Source organism: Solanum verrucosum, unplaced genomic scaffold (assembly GCF_900185275.1).
Source record: "Solanum verrucosum unplaced genomic scaffold, falcon-dt-bn FXZP01000262.1, whole genome shotgun sequence".
Classification (NCBI taxonomy): domain Eukaryota; kingdom Viridiplantae; phylum Streptophyta; class Magnoliopsida; order Solanales; family Solanaceae; genus Solanum; species Solanum verrucosum.
The window spans coordinates 1,090,130-1,097,372 of NW_026020366.1; positions in this window are offsets into that span (position 1 = coordinate 1,090,130).

The following is a 7,243-nucleotide window of genomic DNA, read 5'->3' on the forward strand; positions in this document are numbered from 1 at the left end:
AAATTCTATGGAGATTGTAGTTTAAGGAGGTTCAGAAGGTGTGACGGGGTGCTTGTGTTCGATATCACTTTACTTAGGGTTACCTAGGAATGCTTGTTGAGTACCGTTATTGTTTGGTACTTACTCCCTTGCTTTCCACACTTGTGTAGGTTACGACTGGATCATCTTGATCATCCTTTCGCATCTTCATTCGAGACTTGCCTTTGGAGTTCGTGATCATCTCAACACTCATCACATACTCTTGATTATGTCTTTCTACTATCCCATTATTGTAGACTTGTACTTCTTTTGAATATGTTGTATTATTTAGAGGCTTGTACACGTGACACTAGGTTTTGGGGGAAAGTTGTGTTATATTAAGGGTTTTGCATTATTATGTTACGTTTGGTTCTTGATTTCTTTCTTACTTCTGTTATTGCCCTTGCCAAGGGTTGTTTAAGTTGGCCTATATTGGTGGGATAAGGCAGGTGTCATCACAATTGACTTTTGGATCGTGAAAAAGATGAATTCAAACCATCCCCTAAGGGCACAAATACCTTCTTTAAGGACTAGGAATTGAACGTAGGAAATCGAAATGCTCACCTTTAAGAAGATTCATGGTGTTCTTAAGGAAGAACAAGCAAAAAGAGTACATTTGATCTTAATTGAAAAGTGTTAAACCATTGGGGTGTAAAAAGGTGGTTTTGTAAAACCGGAGTTAAAAAAAATGGTCTGGATGAGCCTTTTCTTTAACAACAATGACATAGATTAGCCAAACTTTTAACTGATGCATAAATAAGTCTTTTTCTGAAAGTTTGATGACATATTTGAGCATTTTCCCTTTAATAAAAGACAAACAGTTCAATTAACATTTGTAAGGACCTTCATGTTTATAATATTGTATAAAATAATATAGATATAAATAGATAGATTATTTATATTTATCACATTATAGGAAGTTTTTTGGTAATTTTTGTTCAACTAGGATTTGATTTTTAAATATTATTTATACAAATTTTAATTTTCTTTTGATATTGATTAAGGATTCACCAGCAGTCCACATACTTAAAAGCTTCATCAAATAATAAAATCACAACTTTTTGAACCTAATGTAATACACCACAACTTTTTGAACCTTTCGAGACTTTCCTATTATCCCGATTTGTAGGTCCCAATCAAAAGTATGTGTGAAATTTGAGACTAAATTCAATAAAGAACCAATAGTCCAACACATGGAAATTTCTTTGACTCTCTTTTTCCCTTTGGCAATTTCCACAGTGACTATAGCATGGAAAAATCTACTACACATGTTATGTATTTCCACAAAAAAAAACGCGGAATCTATTTGAACCTCTTGACCTTTTTAATCCACTTGCACTTGTCTACACATTAAACTTTTGATTTTATTTAGAGGTGTCCAATAAACGAGTTATCTAAATTTAAAAATAAATCATGTTAATTCGAAATTTGATCAAATTAAAATAAATTAATATAAGCAAATGAATTATTGATGCATTCTAAAAATATTTAAATTAAAATACATTAAATGTGGGTCGTAATTCAAATAGTTGACAGAACTTATAAATGAGAGGGTCTAATTTTGTTTTGTTAGAAGTAAAATGTAATTTATTGCCATGACATACAATTTCGTTATAACTTTTTCCTTTGTTGAGTTAGCTATTAATAAGATTATAAATTTTCACATTTTAGGAACTTTTTGTGGTTACTTTTTATTTAACTCAATATGATTTTTAATATTATATATATGAATTTTAACTTTCTTTTAATATTAATAAGGAATTCACATGCAATGAACGTACTTAAAAGCTAGTAACTTTGTATAAGTTCCGATGAATAACAAAAATTATAACATTTTGAACCTTAATGTCATACACCATAACCTTTTGAACCTTTCAAGATTTCTCTAATTTCTTTGGCTCCCTCCTTTTCTTGATTCATGGTCCCAATCGAAATGTAATGATAATTCAAATATTATTTATTCCTATGTTTAATAATATTTGTCTACTATTTCCTTCATTTCAAATTAATTGAAATATTGACGTGTTTCACATCCTTTAAGAAAAGAAGGGTAAGAGATAAATTAGACATAATTTCTCATTTTTACCCTTATTAATTATTGTCAAATTTATGATTAAAATAACTAAACATTAATTATAATACTAATTTCAATACTAACTAATGAAGGGTAAAATTGGAAAATATTCTAAAAGTAGTATTGAAGATTGAACAATTAAACTAATTTGAAAATTGAAAAATGTCTCAACAATTCAATTAATTTGAAATGAAGGGAGTATTGACTTTACACATTTTTTAAGAAACTATAAATAGAAGTGTAATTTTACTAATCACTTTTTGAATATAATAAATACAATGTCTTGAAAAATGTTATAAAGGATTGACTATAATTAATAATAAGGGTAAAATAGGAACTAAGTATAAAATTACCTATTGATTTTATAAAGTAGACAAGTATTGTTAGACATTCCAAAATAGTATAGTGAATAACTATTATTGGATAAATGGAGTAATCAGTGGCAAGTATTGTTGGACATTTCAAAACATTTTTTTTTTTTGGCCTCATTTATGTAAATTCAATAAGAAATCAAATAGTACTAGGATATGTTGCCTTCGTTTTGACAATTTCCACATTGGGTACAAAGTGGAGGTTGTTGAACCTCTTGAGCTTCTTGATCCATTTGCACCCGTGGCAGAAGTTTCCTTATAAATGGTATTTCAATAAGTACTATTTAATTAGTGTGATATAAATGGAGAATTATGGATGATTTTATATATTGAATATAAATAGTAGTAACTCGACGACTTTTCGACAGTTGATCCACAACTTTGCCTGCAGATCAGCGACGGGGCAGAGGCAGTGAAATTCAATTGTATAGTATGGAGCATCAACCTTCAGAGGTATGTGACCTAATGCCTTGTAAACTGAACTGGTGTCAACTGAAGTTCAATGGCTGGGCATTTTCGAGCATAAAACACAACGACGAGTTGAAATACCAGCTATCCATTAAGCCCATCTTTTGTGAGTGAGTGAGTCTCTTGTGAATATTTTCCAATTTTTGTTTAGCACTCACTAATCTTTTTGATAACTCCAGGTTGTTCTCTTGTTTCTATGATTCCAACTGAGAAATGGAGGATCCAATCTGTTATGGATAAAGTGCGGAATCCATATATTTGTCTGTTTCAATTCTGGGCACCCATCAAGATCAATGGATCTACTTTCCTGTCCACTGCGGATCAACCATTTACTTTCTATAAGAAACTTGATAAGACGCTCTCTTCATACAGGAGGCTCTGTCTAGATACTTTGATTCCCATTGACAAGGAAATTCCATTTGGTCCCCCTGCACGAGTTTTCTCAAGACGCTTGCCAGAATATAACCGCAACGTCTCAAGCTACTCCTCTGCAGAGTTTCCACTGCTTCAAACTGCAATTCCCTTGGGAATTGATTCTTATTATGCATTTCCAGTTTTCAACCTCCATAATCAGCGGTGCGTTGGTGTATTTGAGATTGTATCTACAAAACGATATCTCCGTCTTCCCAGTCTTATTATGGTATTTTCTCAACTACATTGGTTATTCACTTTTGTTTGAACAATTCCATAATCCTTGTTTAATTTTCCATTAATAGGGCTCGAATTTCGAATCAGTTGGGTTGCACATTCCTGCCTCATTGGACATAATTTTTGGACCTTCAATGGTAAGGTGTTGCTGCCTTTTTTTTATTTTGGCGAAACTAAACAAACTAAATGAAAGTAAAAAAAAGAGATCAGTCCCACTAATTTCATAGCTTATCTTATCATTTTTATAGCAGCTGGATTATAAAAGACTTGGCGATATAAAGGCAGGGTTATATGAGATCCTTGAAATACATAGTTTACCCTTTGCTCAAATTTGGATACCTTTTTCCCGATCTCCCTCTTCGAAAGTCGTGTATCGTGCTGCTGCCTCCATATATCATGAAATTTTGAGTTCAATGTATGATGACTTTGAATATTCTTCTAAGGTCTGTTTTATTAAGAGCGGTGAGGCATTGGTGGGGAGGGCATTTGCATCCCAAGGTTCATGCTTTTGCAAAGATGTTACTCTATTAAGCATCAATGAGTACCCTTTGGTGCCTAATGCACGAAAAGCTAGATTCACTCAGAGTTTTGCAATTTGTTTGCAAAGTAGATGCGCCCGCAATATTGTTTGCGTAGTTGAGTACTTTCTGCCACGCAACGAAATGGCTGTTAGAGATACAAAGACTTTCTTAAACATGCTTTTAACCACAATGAAAGAACAACTTCCAGGTTTCATAGTTGCTTCTGGAAATGAACTAGGGCAGAGGATGCTCGTTGAAGTTGTTAAAGTTTCCCCGAGTGATGAACTTGACTCTTTTGAAATTGGCCAAACTCTGCCGAGTGTTCAATCACTTCAGGATGGAGGAGAAACAACAGAAATTGATTCTTTCTGTCAACAGTCAAATTTACAGAACAGGGAGAATAATGTTGCTGCTGCACTACTGGTTCCTTCTTGTTCATCAGACAAGCGTGACTCACTCAACTGTGAAGGGACAGTGGAAGTTGATCCGTCACTGCCTCATCCAATAGAGGAAGCTGTGACAAACAGAGGAACGGTTAACGTGGATGTAGCACATGATGACCACATTGAGGATACAAGTGAAATGATGCAACTTGATTCACACTTTGAGCAACCAAATTTAGAAATTAATTCTGCAGGCGCAAGGAGTAATGACACAGTGGAGCATATGGATTTTAGTTATGCGAGACAATCGGTTGAAACTGAAGCTATAAACAAAGAAAACAACTTTGTCAGTGGAGCAATGACTAACAACGAGAAAATCCATTCACAGAAGAACAATGAATTACAAAGGATAGAAAAAGATCATGGGATTACTCGCGAAACTTTGGAGCAGCAATATGGCAAGCTTCTTAAAGATGCTGCCAAAAATCTAGGTGGTAAGTTCACTAACTTTAGCGCATTTGAGATTCGTAATTCTTTTTGTGTTATTATATATGATGTACGCTCATATGCCTTTAACCGGAATGATTTATGCATAGGTTCACTGAAATCCCTTTTGTGGACTTCTTTTATTGCAGTTAGTCGAGCAACACTGAAACGGATATGTAGAGTATATGAAATCACTAGATGGCCACATCATAAGACTAGAAAGGTTAATGTCCATGTTAGCCAAGGCGTATCTTTTCAAGGTGCTGAACCATATGTGGTCGATCAACAATGTCCTACTCTTTCCCAAGAAGAAAAAGGCACCGAATATTTGGGTAACAAAAGATCTCCTGCAACAGGAGTATCTCGTGATGGTGTGATGACTTTAAAGGTTACATATAGAGGTGATTTGATAAAATTTCAACTCTCCCTTTTATCAACGAGGGTAGAATTGGAGGGGGAAGTGGAAAAGAGGTTTAAGATATCACTTAAAAGGTTTTCAATAAAGTATCAAGATGAAGATAACGATTGGATTTTGATAACTTCTGATTCAGATTTGAGGGATGGGATGAATTCACTTAGATTATCGGGAAGGAATACAATGAGATTAGTGGTTACCCCAGAAACTGACACATGACGGATTTTCCATATGTTTTGTTATGGTTCATCTTCATTACAGTTTTCTTTCTTGCTTTCTCCATTTCCTTTGCTTTTTACTTTTTAAGTTAATTTATTATTTTGTCTTTGTTATCTTTTTCTCCATTAATGACTTGCTGATGTTAATTAATTCCGTTGATTCCTATATTTTTTTTACGTAATTAATTAGAGAAAGCTTATTTAATTTTAGGAAAACATTTCACATCTTTGAAATAATTTCTTAGGTTTGTTTGGTACAAATATTAATACTCCCTCTGTTTCACAAAGAATGACCTCCTTTCCTTTTTAGTCAGTTTAAAAAAGAATGACCTCTTTCCTTTTTTGGTAACATTTTACTTTTTGCTTCCACGTGGCATGTTTAAAACCACAAGATTAAGGGCAATTTTGTACATTTGACATAACTTTAATTTAGGACCACAAGATTCAAAAGTCTTCTTTATTTACTTAAACTCCGTGCCAAGTCAAACCAGGTCATTCTTTATGAAACGGAGGGAGTAACACATAGATTAGTAATGTAGATACTATTTTTTATCAAGTGTTTGATTCATTACTTTCCACTTAATTTTGTGTTTGATTTAAAACTCTAATTTCTTTACTATTATACCCTTGTGTTATTATGAGATTATTTATTTCATGTAATTAGTCCAAGGTAGATAGAAGATGCCTATATATAGAAGAGGAAAATAATGAGTTATGTCATTTTCTTTTGATTAACTATTTTGTATTCTGTTAGTTGTTTGATTACATGAACAACCTGTTTGTAAGTTCCTTTGATGATCAATACAAAGCTTAATTTGTTACATTATTGTTCCTACTCCATGCTTATCTGCCCTGTTACCATGCTCGATGTTCAGTTCAATACCCTCTTTTAATCAGTGAAGGTGATGCAAGGATCATTCTAGTATTGTCTCTTCCATTTGCAGTATGCTATCACCACTGCAGGAGGAGATGAAGTTGTAATTTCTGCTTCACGTAATTATTTATTTTTAAGCTCTCCTTTCATATAAGCTCTTCCATTTTATGGTTATTACTTATTAGCATTTTAGTTTTATATTTTGTGCATTTAGATTGTAAATCCTTTTGACAGAAATAAATGTTTTAAACCATATGTAGGCACTAATTTATACACATTTCCTTTATTTATCTATAATAATTTTCTTTATATTTATTTTTTATATTTATAAGAAAAAAAAATCATGACATCTTCACTAGTTCAATCAGAAATACTTTTTTTGTTGTAATCACCCATAACCAAGAGTGACTTTTCATTAGAAAATGCAACTTAACTGTAGTGAACAAAATTCAGATTTTTTGTGTTTTATGGATTCTTATTTAGAAACTGAGAATTACACAATGTTTTGCGCATATTATGTTGTTTCTAAATAATTTTCTTAGAAAAAAATCGTATATGGGTTGTGTACCAAAGAGCTGAGCCACTGCTTGTTCAATCACTAATTGTACTCTGACCCAATTTATGACTTGTTTTTTTTTTAATTAAAATCAAAAGGAATGACACATCTCTTTATTTAGTACTCCCTTCATCCCATAAAATAGTTATTTTATATTACTTGATCACTTACTAAATCATGATAGAATTAATTAATAGTTTTTTATTTTATC